Source organism: Arvicola amphibius, chromosome 5 (assembly GCF_903992535.2).
Source record: "Arvicola amphibius chromosome 5, mArvAmp1.2, whole genome shotgun sequence".
Taxonomy (NCBI): Eukaryota; Metazoa; Chordata; class Mammalia; order Rodentia; family Cricetidae; genus Arvicola; species Arvicola amphibius.
Window position 1 is genome coordinate 34,263,387 of NC_052051.1, and position 16,559 is coordinate 34,279,945.

The 16,559-nt window shown below is 39.4% G+C and overlaps 1 protein-coding gene across 1 annotated transcript in view; it reads right to left on the reverse strand.

Moving 5' to 3' along the window:
* Positions 1 to 16,559, reverse strand: part of Macrod2 (mono-ADP ribosylhydrolase 2) — a 1,850,149-nt gene that overhangs the window by 83,872 nt on the left and 1,749,718 nt on the right. The window lies entirely within an intron of this gene.

Below are 16,559 nucleotides of genomic sequence, written 5' to 3' on the forward strand. Positions count from 1 at the left end.
CGTGAGATGCAACTGAGGCTCTCAATGAGAAGCATTGGAATTCTGGGGACTAGCACCTTGACTTTGCGAGTCTATTGTATGGAATGGCAGTTGCCATCAACAACAGCATGTCATTAACTATTGCCACTTGGTGTCTGCAGAGGATGTTTTCTTTCCCAGACCCCTTCAAACACCAAAATCCAAAGAATGACAATCCATGTATATATGATCTATGAATATCCTCTCAAATACTTTATCTCTAGATTACTTACAGCACCTAATAAAATATAAATACTACAGAAACAATCATGATGCTGATTAGGAAGAATGATGAGGAAAGTCAGTTTTCACATGTTTAACGCATTTCCTCTAATGCTTTGACGTGGAGTCAGCTGAATAGTCAGATGCAGTATTCACAGCTAAGGGAGTCAACTAGTTTTAAAATCACCAAAAGTGTAGATTTTTTAAAAGTATTTTCATATCAAAAACAAGATGGTATCACAGGTTATGTAGAGTGATTTCCTTGACTTAGTCATACTACAAAACAGACATATGCTATGAGGTTGAGAATGTCTTCCAAAGGCTCATATGTAAAGGCTTGGTCCCCAACTTGACATTATTGATAAATACTGGAACCTTCTGGGGAGGGAAGTTTCAAGTCATTAGAAGCATACTCTTAAGGGAAATTATGAGACCCGGATATTTCCCCTTCTCACTTTTCAAACTGACGAACAGCCTTCCTCTACCACATATATCCAGAATGATAGACTGCCTCACTATATAGGTTTAAAAGCAATGATGCCAACTGATAAAGGACTGAAACTCCTAAAACTACTGAAAACAAAACCCTTTTCTCTTACTAAGTTGATCACCTCTAGTACCTGTTCCACTCACCAAAAACTGACCACTGAAACACATTCCAGAATTTCAAGTTGTAAACTATAAAGACATAAAAGCTGTTTGCCAATTAAGAAAGAAGCTCATCTACAAATGTGAGAGATTAGAAGGGATTTATTTACACTTCAGTGTAATTTGATCAGATAATAAAGGGTTATTGTGATTGTAGTACTGAGAACACCTTACCCTTAGAAGAATGAGAAGGGTTTTTCTAGTGAGCTTCGAGCAGTCAGAGCCTAGCAGTGGGTCAGTAGTTATCAGTTGTTTTATTTCAAATGAGAAATTAAGTCAATAGAATCTGTGCCTAGAATCACAAATATGTTAACTTCCATCTTTTGTTGTTTCAACCAAACACTTAAAAGGCAAGTGGAGATGCTGTTCATAACCAAAGATTTTTTTCTAGAAATTTCAAAGACTAACTCATAACTCACCCTGTTTGATCCCAACTCATCTTTCCCCTCGAATTGATATAAAGTTGTGTTTGGAGACTACAATAATAATATGGGCCAGGCAGTGGTGGTGCACAACTACTGGGCCAAGGGGTTGCAGGCCTTTAATCCTAGCACTTGGGAGGCAGAAGCAAACAGATTTTTGTGAGTTCAAGGCCAGCCTGGTCTACAAAGTGAGTTCCAGTATAGCCAGGTCTGTTACATAGAGAAACCCTGTTTTGAAAAATGAGAGTGCTAGAGAAGAGGAAAAAGAAGAAAGAAGAATAAGAATAAGAAGGAGAAGGAGAAGGAGAAGGAGAAGGAGAAGGAGAAGAAGAAGAAGAAGAAGAAGAAGAAGAAGAAGAAGAAGAAGAAGAAGAAGAAGAAGAAGAAGAAGAAGAAGAAGAAGAAAGGAAAGAGGAAAGAAGAAAGAAGAAAAAAGGAAAGAGGAAAGAAGAAAGAAGAAAGAAGAACCATCTCTTTGTGGGAATCTCTATGTGTATTTCAAAGAGTTAGGCATCTTTTTTTGTGGCCCTCTACTTGTTCTTCACATTGGGAAGGGCTCACAAAGCCTATCCAGCTGAGCAAAGACTAGAGACTGATAAACTCATTGGCTCCCATTTTCTCATGTGCTTTCCTTTTCTTTTCCAATTAAGTTTTTCTGCCTTGCGGATTACTTCAGAGTAATTCATTCTATGGAGTTGAGCACAGTTATTTTACTTTGGTACCTGATATTGTGTATTCAAACTGAATCCAACTGTGGTGGTTTGAAAGAAAATGGTCCCCAAAATGAGAGGCACAGTTGGAGGTATGACTTTGTTGGAGGAAGTGTGTCACAATGGGGGTGGGCTTGGGGTCTCTTTTGATCAGGCTCAGTGTGACACTGAGTTCAGTTCCTGTTGCCTATGGATCCAGACGTAGGACTCTTAGGTCTTTCTTTAGCACCATGTCAGCTTGCATGCTGCCATGTCCCTCCATGGTGAAGATGAACTAAACCTCTAAATCTAAATCTGTAAGCCACTCCATTAAATATTTTCTTTCATAAGAGTTGCCATGGTTATGGTATCTCTTCACAGCAATAGAAACCCTAACTAAGACACCAATTTTTGACTATTTTTATATAATCCTGGTAGAATGGTTGCAGCAAAGGTCTAAAGCCAGAGTTAACCTGCTTCATTTCCTCATGCCTCTTCCTAGGTCCTTCCTACTTCTGAGTCTCTTTATAGCTAGAGTCAATAGGGTAGAACCAGTCCTGACCAGCCAAGCTTGATGACAGACTATGTCTAACCCACTGTGATCCTGCTGAACTTCTCTCAAAGTTGCTCCAGAAAGATTTTGTAGATGAGCTTGCCGAGACTGATTGGGAGTACTACCATGTATAGCTCAGAAGTGTCAGTGGCTAAATGCCTTATTGTTGGTCCCAAAGGAACCAGGGGTAAAGACCGCATTTTCTCACTCCCTTATGAATACTCTTCTGAATCTATCCCACACCTTTTGTAGCTAAACACTGCCTCAGAATGCTTCAGCAGCACCTTGCTTGTTGATACAGTCCATTGGGTATCTTTTCCTCTCGGTTTCATTTCTTTATGCCTCATCTGTGCTTCTGATACCCCCACTAAGAACACACTGTACATCTTAAGATTAATTTTGTGGGGACTCAAACCAAGATGGCCCAGATAATCACCAAGATTTCTCCTAAGACTTGGTGTTAAAACTAAATTCTTACCTTCTTTTCCTGACTGAACAGTTCTATTATATCATGGTGACTTTAATTAGGTCACACAGAGAACAGTGCTTTCCACGTTCTCAGGGAAAAAGGGGGAAAGGTTGCCCTATGCTGTACCATATTACACTGTTAGCAAGGTTACAGATAAAGTTGAAGAATAGTTTTTCAAAAGATATATACAGTTTGGACCATAGCCTTTAAGGACTTTGGACATGAGAGACTCCCATGACAGGGAAGGAACAATCTTTGATTATTAGGAGCTGATGAACTCTCTGAATGGATGACTGATAGATAAAGCTGCAGGGTCTCTTGGGAGAACTGCTTCACAAGTTCCTGTCTTCTGGATGGTGGGATAACAGACTAGTGTCTTTACTCCTCAATTCTTTTATGAAGACTTAAGCCCAGCACGCACAGCTCTTACATAACTTGACTATGTGATCTTGCAAGGACATTATCTAATTTTACATTTATTACCTAAGTGTGCATATATAGGTACTTTAAGTTATTCCAATGTGCTTTTCACAAATATTATTTTAAGACATTTGGCATTCTTTCAGACACATCTTTTAAAATTCCACGTTTATGTTCATTTCAAAATAGAGAGTGTTTAGAAACTTGTATCAGATCAAAAACTGACAGAAAGTTAAAGAGTAGAGCAGGTTAGTCATGCAGAATAAAACAAATTCACTAAATTTTATTTTCAAATGAGTCTGGTTATAGAAAACAATCAGGTGATACTGAGTGTTATAGGAATAGGTATATAGAAGTATTCGAATGATAAGGAGAGTATTTTTTTTCAAATAAACTGTGTGGTGGCGAACGCCTTTAATCCCAGCACTCGGGAGGCAGAGGCAGGTGGATCTCTGTGAGTCTGAGACCAGCCTGGTCTACAAGAGCTAGTTCCAGGACAGGCTCCAAAGCTACAGAGAAACCCTGTCTCGAAAAACAAAAAACAAAAAACAAAACAAAACAAAACAAAAAAAATCAAATAAACTGTGGAAAGTATATTAAACACTGGAGGTTGGATATGTATTTCAGGGGTAGAATGCCTGTCCTCAAAAGTGCAAGGCTATGGGTTTAGTCCCTAGCACTAGAAAGAAAAGAATACTATAGAATGTTACTGCACAAGGGTCTTGAGAAACTTACTAAGGGATTAAACTTTAAAATGTGCTAATTTCTACTTTAAAAATAACATTATTTGAGCTTTCTAATATACAGAATAAATTCTCACACAATTTGTAGAAATTATGGTCAGTTTTCCCAACCTTGTGGCTGGATTTGCCACTCTGCTTCATCTTTCATGGGCTTACTAGCTTAAATAATACATATTCAAATAATACATATTCACTATTTACAGTGCTGGACTCTGGGGTAGGGTAGAAGGGAAAATATGGGGAGTGGTAGCTATCACTAAAGACCTCAGAAAAGTCAACTGGAAGCCTACTACTACAGAGACATCCTAAAGTTCATACATATATAGGAAGAATATTAGTGGAGTTACCCATAATAAGGTACTGCTCCTAGACACCATAAGCTGTCAAATAAAAACCACATGCTGGAATTGGGTTACCTCTTTTAGGAGCTATTAGTGGGTTCACATAGAGCCCTCAAACATGACATCCTTTTGCTGTTATTCTTGGTTGATTGATTGAACTTGATTGTAAGACCCAATTGCAGAAGAGACCAAATACATTAGTCATCGGTTGTAGAGAAACCAAAGTGATACCCATATAGAGGCTTAATTCTTACTGGCTAGCTTTAATAGTGATGGATGAAGCCATGAAGACTATCAGAGGAGAAAAGCAATCATCATTCTCATCAATCAGTGAATCCTATGAGCTACAATAATGACTGGCCTGGGAAGACATGTCTATTGGTACAAAAGTCATATGAATGCTTTGGCAATAACAACACTTTCTGTTTAGATTATATGCTCTTCCATAATATAGAATTCATGCCTGGCACTATTGTAGGTCAAGGAACTTGTGACTAGAGAGGTATTGGGCCCTAGGGCCTATTATTCTGCTAAACAGAAACTCCTAATGACTTATAATCATAGCCATACATAGTGCACCTCTCATTCACATCAGGGAAGCTTCTTTTTTTCAGTTGAACACAATGAACACAGAGATCAATGAGATTGCTGAGTACTTAACTGTGAATGAGACATCTATCCACACTCCCTTCTCCCAAGGTTTGGGGATCATTGTAGAAGAGAGGGCAGAAAGAGTCTATGAGCCAGAGGTGTTGGATGGTTATAAATAAACAATACTTTTCAGAAATGTACATATGATCTACACAGTATAATCAAACATGCTCACAACTTGCACAAAATCAATCTGAACAAAAGCCAAAAATGGGGTAGTGGGGAAGTATTCACAAAGCCCCATTCCTAGCTGAGGCTATAGGCAGTTGATGAGTGCTGGGAGTAGAAGAGGCATTTCTTTCTTCAGGGATATAGGGCATGAAAGGCTACCCATGTTTCAGTACATGGGTCCAAACCCACAGGAATAAAGACAACACTAAGTAAACCCATTGAGTTTTTGAAAAACAAAACACCTGACGTTTGCCTGGGGTGGAGGGAGGAATGGTGAGATAGGGGAAGAGGGTAGATTTGTTCAAAACACATTCTATGCGTGTATGAAATTCTCAAGCCAAAACCAAAAGTGGAGAGAAAAATGGAATTGCCTACTGCACTGAGTCAGGGGGCCCGTGGTCATGTCAGGTGTATTAAGATGAGAAGAGATAACCCTAAGGGTCAAACAGCAGCACTCCTATCTTGGCAGGAACCAACAGCTCTCTAATTGGACTTCAGGCCTGCTCAGCAGGAGAAAAGTCATGCCTGATACTGGACATCTAGCCAACCACCCAGGTCTAGTGAGGTCATGGATCTTAGAGGAGAATCTTTTGTTATCACTTCACTAAACATCAGTTTCCTAAATTCACTCTAAATGCCTATTTCTTTTTTTTTTTTTGGACAGGGATTCACTGTAGCTTTGGAACTAGCTCTTGTAGACCAGGCTGGCCTTGAACCCACCGAGATCTGCCTGCCTCTGCCTCCCGAGTGCTGGGATTAAAGGTGTACAGTACCACCCACCCCCTGCTAAATATTTCTTCTTATTCTCACAGACAAGCGTAGCTCTCACCCTTCATCAAAGAAACTTATCTTTGCCATAGAAGGAAACCATTCCAAAAAAAAAAACCTACAATATAGAGAAGAAGTGACTGTAGAGTTACCAGCCCTAATTAATACGTTGACGACACAACTCCTGCACCTAAAGCGCAGGGAACATTCTGGAAAGAGATCCAGAGGACCAGAAAAGGTACTTGAGGTCATGTCTCCTAAAAATGGCAGGAATGATGAATCCATGATATTGTAGCAATAAGGCTGATCGATACGACCTAAAGAACTGCAACACCTATAGACATGCTGACATGGAAGGCCGAAATCTCTCAGGGCTCCACCCGCAGGCAAAGAGCTGCAGGCAATGGAGGATTGATGAGAGTTCCAGGGAGGAGGCCCCGAACTGATTGTCAAATACAAGGGGTCAGCTCCTCGAGTCATACACATACAAACACAGCTAAAAGGAGTGAGCAGGTCATGCTTATAAACAGAAATATAACAATGAAAGAAAACAGAGGTTATGATTTCAAGAGGGAGCAAGGGGGGATATATGGGAGTGCTTTGAGAGAGCAAAGGGCTGGGGGAAATGATGTAATTATATTTTATGATAAAAATACCTTGGGAAGGAAAAAAAGGTAGGGAGAGTCACCTGCAAGAAGAGGAGTTAAGTCATTTCTTGTTAAACATGATGTCGGCACTTTGGTATTTTAAAAATAATCACAGTAGCACACCAAGGTGTGTAGGCAGAACACTGGTACTATTTTTAATTGAGAAGTTACCCATACCTTTCTCCAAAAGGTAATGCCATCTTAGGAACCACCAGTATCTAATCCTCTATTGCTGATGGGCAAAAAAATGAGGTTTACGAGTCTACCACATAAAGACTGAATGATCCTCAAACACATTTGTGATCACGCCTTAATTTACTATTTTTCCTGCCAAAGAATCATTGTAAATAAAACCAATTAAAACCTTTAGGGTTGAGTTTTACATGTCATTGTTACAGAAAAGTCATGGGATGAGGGCTAACTGTATTAGGAGATGAAGCTGATAATCGCTGTTTTGGGGATGGGAGGGAGAGATGCTGAGTCTACCATTCCTAAAGTTTCCGCATTGTCTTCTCTTAGTGTCCAGGACAATTGCTTTTTCTTTGAAGAGTTATAAGGTGGCGATCTCATTGAAAGAGTCCACTTGAGTTAGCGCGGGATAATGAAAGAAATACATTGCTCAGGATTGACCCAAAGGTGAGAACAATGGGAAGACACAGCCAAGCAAAGAATAAGAAGGAATAGCCAAGCAGAACTAAATAGAGTACGAGGGATGGGACGGTATATCTTAGCCAAGAGTCATCTCTTAGAAAGTAGAAATTTGACTTTGGTTTGTAGAGCAGCCTCTCCAAATAGTTACAGAGATGCCTTGAAAACGTGTCTACTCATCAGGTAGCCATTCCCGAGTACACTGAACTTCTGTGTGGATAGAAATGATACCTAATGACAGAAAATGGCTGCTTTGTGCTGACTTGACCCAAATACCCTAGTCTGGTATTCACTGTGCCCCACAGTCGTGGCACTTTTCTCCGCAACTGATGATTGACAGAATGATGGATCTGTCATTTAGGTCAAGAAAGTTTGTCCGTTGTACCTATTATCCATTGTACCTAAAATAGGCCTTTGGCACCCTGCTTTCACCTGCTCCTAAATGTTCTTGCAGATAAAATAGCTTGTGCATGCAGCTTTCAGATTCTAGCTCATGGCTCACTGTTTCTACTTACATTACAGTTAACCCAAGGCCAGAGGTCATCTTCAAGACCTCTCAGGAAATTCCAGTATGCTCCCTCCCCAGCACTTACCATGCTGTGGTTGGTCTTGCCTAGTTTATACCCTAGCTCCGTGCTCTCAGACTAACTATACTATAGCTCCAGGGTTCATTTTCCTTATTTTAATTTGGGATGGTAATTGTAGTTAGGAAGATGAGAATGAGAAGAATGAAACACGGAACATTTTTAGACTGGGAACTAGTTTACAATGTGGGCGACATAATTATTAACTGATGATCATGCTGCTTTTTGGCATTTTCACACGCTCCTCTATTTTTCCATCTAGACTGTAAATCCCGGAAGGGCAAGGACTGTACTTTTTATTTCATTCCATCTTCCTAACAGTTAAGGCCAAATAAAAAATCTGTTGGCTGCTGGGCTCTAACATGCAAACAAACTTTAACTGGTAGCTGTTTGTAGGCTAGACTGTGTGTATATCACTAAGACTCAACTGAGAGTCAACATAGATACTATCTCTCTCCTGATGAAACGTAAATGATTGTGATGGTGGGGGACGGAAATGCAGGTGTAGAGTGACTGCCTAGCATGCACAGGATCTTGAGTTTGATCCTCAGCGTGTCAATTGCTCCTTCCACACCCCCACACCAACAGACAGGTTAGAGAAGTGACATATTGGTAGAATGCTTGCTTAGCATCCTTGAAGACCTGGATTCAAGCCTAGAGCTATGTAAACTAGGCCTGGTGTCACACGCCTCTAATCCCAGAACTAGGGAAGCAAAGTCAGGAGGATCAGAAATTCAAGGTCATCCATGTTGCATAGTGGTTTCAAGCCCAGCCTGGGCTATAGGAGGCTCCATTTCAAAAGCAAGCAAGCAAGCAACAAGCAAACAAACAAAAACCAAACTAAAACAAAAATCATGACTTACAGACTCACACTTATAGGTGGGGAAGTTTGCAAAGGGCAAGACTTCAGAACAAAAAGCAGTGAGGGCTATAATGTAATACCAGGGCTTGGCTGGTGAGGCGGGCAAGCACTGGCACTACACCTGGATTGCGCAATCCTCCTCTTTTAATAATGCACCCAGCATCTTATCTCCTTTGCCTATACCTGTATATAACACACACACACACACACACACACACACACACACACACACTCACACACACACACACACACACACACACACACACACACCCCTCCCTCCTGGACAATGCACCCAGCACCAGCATCTGGGCCTCCACATGCTGTGAATGCACTGCTCTCTAAGCAACATTATAAATTTCATTGCCCCTCACAAGAACCAGATTTAGAAAAGTTTTATTCAGATATACTCCTAGTGTATCCAGGCTCAGAAAAAAGAAGGGTCAGTCTGGTCTGCATGTGTTTGGGTTGCACACACAGTAAGGTAAACTGTATCATTTGAACTTTTAGAAAAAGTCCCATCTTCTGCCTGCGCATAAAGGCATATGTATGAGTAAAATCAGGCATAGGGATATGTACAGCTGGAAATGAAAATATATAATCTGTCAATCAAAATATAAAACTCTCAAATATTCCATGCCTTTTAGAACCCATCCCCTCTTTCTGCTGGACTCCACAAAGCAGACCCCAGGCAGTAACCGGGGCTGTGGAGTTCTCTCTCGCTCATGAAGCCTGCTGCTCTATTGCAGTGCCTCTCTTTCCGATATGTGCTAGCTATTTCATTTACTTCTAAGTAAAGTCTCCTTGCCGCCTTTGCAACCTGTAGAAGTCCTTATTTTTAACTGTTTGGATGATATGCCTACATCTGGAAACACCTGGCCCAGACACTGGCCACCAGTAACAATTGGTAGACATATTTTCTCCTAAGGTATCAATGAGCATATTAAAGGCACTCAAGGAGTGTGTTGTAACCTTATTGACTCATGGCACCAGGTCTTAGGAACTGTCATATTTTATTTGAATTAAGAAAAAAAGTCACCACGAGCTTTGACCTATATAAATCAGTAGACTTAATAGGGTTCAGATCTATATACTTTCCTTAGACTTGTTGAAATAGCTGTCGGTTCAAAATAGTAGTGTGTGAAATTCACAACAACATACCACAAATTGTATTAGAGCAATGAGTGCGCCACCACCTGTCTCAGAAACAGATCTGATTGGTGCTCACCAGACACGTATGCCTTCTCCTAACCTCATAGAAAGGACACACTTGGAGACTCAAGAACTCCCTCTGGGCAGTTACACGTCCATATATCTCACATGACTGACTCCTGGCTGATGGGAAAGATGAAGATATGACATGTTCTGCTGTCAAACCTTCCTAGAAAAAATGTCCTTTCCCATTGCTGAATGGGTGTCTGTCAAGACTCAAGATGGGACGCCATGGGTTAAAAATCAGGAGCCTCAACTAATTTGTGTCTCTTAATGAATGCCAGGAGCACGACTTGTCATTGAGGATTTTACTTGTATGAGAAAACATTTTTCTTTTTTTCTGAATGTTGGTGTTGCAGCAGCTGGCAGTGACCATGGTCTACTTCAAAGCATTACTGCAGGAACTAAGTAACACACTGTTTGGAGGGTCTTTTGACGGTCCCATTTTTAGGTTGTTGCTATTCCTCAAGTCCACCCAATAGGATTTGTTTTCAAAAACACTTGGGCATAATTATTTAATTGCTGCAGAAGAGTTTCAAAATAAAGGTAGAAGTGACAAAATGACATGATGTGACAACTGAGACATTTTGAGGTTAAGGGAAAGTAATAACAATTACAGTTTTTATCACTGTCTTCATTTATTTTTCTTCTGTGAAACTAGCAAATGTGTGCATGACAACAGTCACATCTAGTTTCCTACAGAATGGCACTGTGTGCTCAGGAGGAAACTACATTTTTTCCCTTTCAGAAATCATGTTATGTGATCTGGTAAGAAGTTAGAATCGTTGCAGTTAGAATGATACTGAAAACGCTAGGACACATGGCTTCCATATGGACCACAAGCAGATGTCTGGACTTTTGTGCTTGATGAAAAGGAGAGATTGTTGAGTTTGAAGTATTTTACAGAGAGGAGAGAAAGTCCTTAGTGTAAATGGAAGAATGTATTTGTAAATTAAGGTGGTACTGTACAGAGAATAAAGTTGAGGCAAGAGTCTGATGGTTTTGGTTAGTTCTACCCTGGGGGATGCACTGGAGAAGAAACCTGAAGGGGATACTACCTTCGGGATGCAGAGTTAACTACAGCCCATGTCCTCTTCATCTGATCTGCTGGTCTCCTACTACTGACCCTAGTAAACATTGGTGTAAGATAGTAATGTGTACTCACAGCTTCTCTCAACAAGTATATACCAGCACTTCTGTTTGGCAGGAAATTCCAGACAGAAGAAGGTAGAAGATAGGAAATTCTGAGAATAGCAGGGCCTAGAGCTTGGAGTTGTCTTTTAGACCTTAAGTAACTAGTCTGAAGTCGAGGTGGACAGAAGTATTTGTCTATGCATATGGAATGCAAACACTCATGGGGAAGAGTAACCGATTCTGTTTCACAGCTTGTCAAGGAGGGATGTGGTTGCCAAGGGCAACATCCATGGGTGTGTAAAAACTGAAGTGCTACAATGAGCTTCCTGCTTTGAGGCTTTTGTTTGCTTGCTTTGCTTGCTTGCTTGCCTTGAGAATGATAAACCTCAGGTCAAGACAGAAGAAATGCCCTTCCCTGTACTGTGCTGGGTAACAAAACAAAGTCTGTTTTTATAGGAGTATCACTGACCCTTCCTTCACTTTTCATGAGTGAAATAACCAGTTTGCTTTTCCACTTCAATTTAGCATCCTGCAAAAATATCAAGACTCATTACCAAATAAAACAGGAAGATAAATTTACTATTAAATGCCATCAATGCATATTAAGAAATTTTGTCTTTGTAATTGGTTTTAAAGTATTCCACTAAAAGTTGATTTCAAAAAATAGAGTGGAAGAGTGGTACTCACAGACCCAGAGAACTAAAGAGAGAAAGGAAAGAAAAAGTCAAGAGATACCAAAGGAAAACAGAAGGAATTATTTCTTGGATTATAGTAAGGTAACATTTGGTTATAGTGCATTAAAGAAAACAATGAATAAAGATGATTAATGGTAGAGGACTAAGAGGATGGAAGTATTTACCCCAGGATTTGATTATTAGTATTATGTATGTGGATCTAATTATCATATAAAACTACATAAATACGTGCAAACAAATGTTACAATAAAACAGAGAGACCTGTACTGGGGAAGTGGCACAGTTGCTAAAGTGCCTGCCATGTAACCACAAGGACTTTAGTTTGGATTCCAAGAATGCATTGAAGAAGCCTGTAATGGTGCTCTTACAGTGGAGGGGAGAAAGGTACATCCCTGAAGCTGATTGGCCAGCCAAATTAGGCAACTGATGAGTTTCCGATTCAATAAGAAATCCTGCCTCAAAAAATAAAGGTGGAAAGTACTAGAAAAAGACAACTGACATCAACCTCATGTCTCTACAAGTCAACACAATCAAGCTTACACACTGAGCCCATGCACAATACCAAAGAAATTCACACATATGCACACATACACATGACTGAAAAGAAAAGGAGACAGAGAAACATGTTTTTTTCTAGTGCATATCTATTATTAAACACTAGAAACAGAAAATCTCTTCCTGAAACTTCTGTGAAGTGTTCCCAAGCATCACCGTACCAGGATAAATTCAAGACCACACCTTCAAAAGTCATTTTACTTTTGCTTCTTTTATGTCATAAGCTATGTTCTTTGATTTTTATAGATTGTTTACCAAACTAAGTTTCATGATGCTCAAAAATCATGTTGTACCATAAAAGTAATAAAGAATGAATAAAATATTTAATGATTTGAATTTTATTAATTAGCATACCAAATACTACATACTCCATTTTCTCCGAGCTTCTCAATGCATGTTATATGTGGAAAAGTGCAGAGTCATTGAAACTGCTTAACTTTGAAGTTTCCAATGATTCTAACTGACTCCTGAACTTTCTTACCAAGGAACATCTATCAACAGCTTTAAAGATGCTGCAAATTTTCAGGCATGAGGCTGCCTAAGCAAGAGCAGTGTCATGTGGCCTCTGAATCTGACAAACATATGAGCACATAAAGAATATATGTATATGTATGTATGTTTGTATGTATATATTGCCTGATGTCTTTGTCCAGTCAAAACATGGTCCTGTGTCTTGTGTGTCTCCAGATGAAACAATGTCAGGATCTGAGAGTTTTAGCAGAGTTCTAACATATGTAGTGACAAAAAATACATACCTTCAAAATTAACAATAGCAGCTCCTCAAACATCCTTTAACAGTCTTGATTTTTAATTCAAACGTTAAAATGGTTGAATTCAATATGTACAATGTTTGAGCATCTCTGAGCTCCTCTGAGGGTGTTTCACAGAAAAGCAACCTGATATCAATTAACAGATGTTCTGCATTTATCCAAGTTTGCTAAGAACATAGTCTTTCCTAGGACTGTTCTACAGAGTTCTTCCAAACTTAATTTTCACACTAATTAACAAGAAAATGATAAGTCAGATAAGATTAGATTAAGGATAGCAACAAGTATACTTTAAGGAGTGAAGCGTTTTTAATATGAGAGATGTGGTTTTAATTTGTAGACAGAGATGTCATTCTGTACTTTTTGTGCATAGATAGGTCTTAGGTTTCTTGGTCCTAGTATGGTCCTTTGTGCTGGCACTATACTAACAGCATCACATCCTTTCCATGGTGATAACAGTCATTCCTCTGCATCTGCAGGAGTTCCCACGTGGGCATCACAACCTGTGAATGCTCAAGTCCCTTCTAGAAAATAGTGCAGCATTTGCATACAGCATAAGTACATCTTGCCATACCCTTCAAATCATATCTACATGTAGAGTTGTAATACTGTATTGCTTAGGAAACGTGCCATGGGGATAATCTGCAGATGCTCGGTACAGATGCAATTTTCCCAAATATTTTTGATTAGTTGGTTAAATGTGTGAATGCTATATAAATATTTTCAGGGATATTTGGCGCAAAAGAAAACCGAGGATCAAGTCAAGAGAGTCACCAAGCAAGCTTCACAGCTGCTGAGATCGCAATCCCATGTGGTCCATAAAGCCTGCAAGTTTCGTCTAAAGAATTTATAACCTAGGGCACAAATTAGAAAATAATCATAAAGTTGCTTATATAAATTAAGACTTATTTGATCTTAAATTTAAATTTAAACCATTGTGCTAGATAAAGGCATTCCAGATCTATCAAAAACCTTTATCTCTTATTCTAGGGTGGATTTTTTCTCAAATATTTGCCTTTAGAGTATTATCTAATATAGTACTTGGCTGAGCTGACTAATATATTACAACAGCTATAATTAGTAGAGAAAATAATAAATGATAATAAGTGTAATGTTATTATTTTGGATTCCCATTGCCACTTAACAATCTTTGACTAGTATTAAATAAACATGATGTAGGATGCCCCTCTGTATGCTCTGAATATGTTTTATTACCATTAGTTAATAAAGAAGTTGCTTTGGCCTATGAATGGACAGAATATAGCTAGGTAGGAAATTCAAACAAAGATACAAGGAAAAAGAAGACAGAGTGTGAGAGATGCCAGTAGCTGCCTGAGGAGCAAGATGTGAGGTAACAAGCCACAAGCCTTGTGGTAAAATATAGAATAATAGAAATGGGTTAATTTAAGTTGTAAGAGCTAGTTAATAATAAGTCTGAGCTAATATGCCAAACAGTTTGTAATTAATATAAGCCTCTCAGTGTTTATTTGGAAACTGGCAGACCGGAAAGAAATTTCCAGTTACATAAACATAGTTTTAGTTTAATGGTATATAAAATATTACATATTTTATTATATGTAATCGATTTTAAATGTATGTAATCAAAGCTTTTAAAAAGCTTATTAGAAAAGTTTCACTATGAAGCATATCCAAACACCTAGTCTGATCCATCTCATGTACTGTATCTTTCACCCTTGAAAGGAGGTTTAGAGCTTTTGTTTCAAAATAAACTCTAGAACTTCCTAGAACACACTTTAAGTACAGTATTGATTTTTAATTCAAATATTACTGTTTGAGTTCAATACAGAATCACGTGGGAGTATCTCTGAGATACTCTAAAGAATATTTCAAGGGAAAGAGACTGTCCTGAATGAACCGATATTCTGTGTTTAGCTGGGAACACCACCTCTCCTAGGGACTGAATGAACAGATGTTCTCTATTTAGCTAGGAACACCACCTCTGCCAGGGACTGTGATGCAAAGAGGTAGAGATTGCCTAGTGTGCAAGTGCTAGGACACAGGTTTGAGTCTCAGCATCATCAAAACCAAGAGAGTAAAGAGAGAAAAAGGCTTATTTGTTTGAGGTCAAATGATTCTATGCTATACACATGCATTGAAATGCTATAACCCGAATTTCCTGAGAAACCGCCACACTGCTTTCCAAATCACCTGGCATTGGATGGAGAAAATGACAAAGCCCCACATTGGAGCACTGGACTGAGCTCCCAAGGTCCTGATGAGGAGCAAAAGGAGGGAGATCATGAGCAAGGAAGTCAGGACCGTGAGGGGTGCGTTCACCCATTGAGATGGTGGGACAGAACTAACGGGAGACCACCAAGTCCAGTTGGAATGCGACTGATGGAACAGGCGACCAAACTGGACTCTCTGAATGCGGCTGATGGTGGAGGAGGACTGAGAAACCAAGGACAACGGAGATGGGCTTGGACTCTACAGCATGGACGGGCTCACTGTGAGCCTTGTCAGTTTGGTTGCTCACCTTCCTGGACTTAGGGGGAGTTGGGAGGACCTTGGACTTAACATAGTGAAGGGAACCCTGATGGCTCTTTGGCCTGTAGAGGGAGGGAGTGGGGGTATGAGTGGAAGGGAGTAGAGAGAAGGGGGAGGAGGAGGGGAGGAGATGGAAATCTTTAATAAAAAAATGAGGAAAAAAAGAAATGCTGTAACCCATAACTACTTATAATTATTATGTCTCAACTAAGACAAAAATGTTTAAACATGTTTACTTTATTCTCAGATATAAAAGCATCTGAGTCTGAAAATGAACAGAGATGTTACTAACTTGGATTTACTGCTCACATTTCTGTACCATGGCATATTTACATTTTTTTTACAGTCCAGGTCTTTTATTTCTTTCTGTACATCAGGCCATGAATTAGTATGGAATGGGCTCCAGCAGCTCAGGCTCCTTCCCGTTAGTCCTCATAAAGTGTGCTTCTACCATGACATATTTTTAAGAGAAAATTTTCTTCTGGAATCAGATAGTCCTGAAAGACAACTTCTCCTATTAAACACCGTAATAATAGTAACAGAATCTGAGGAGGACACCCTGGTACAACTGTGCATTGCCCATCCTCTATAGCAGATTCTATCTCCGCTTTTTCAGCTAATTATTTTTTGGGGAAAAATCAGATAATTTTCCATGCGTATTTGTAAAATTATATATAGTATCTCTTGTGGTGCATGGTTCTCGATTAAATTCTCCAGGAAACTCTTAGAGTTTCATTAACAGAGATGCACAAACACTTTCTTTTTCTTGGTTAAATTAAATAAGCATCAAGGACTGACTTTGTAGAGAGCAGGCAAACAATGAGAACCGGAACCT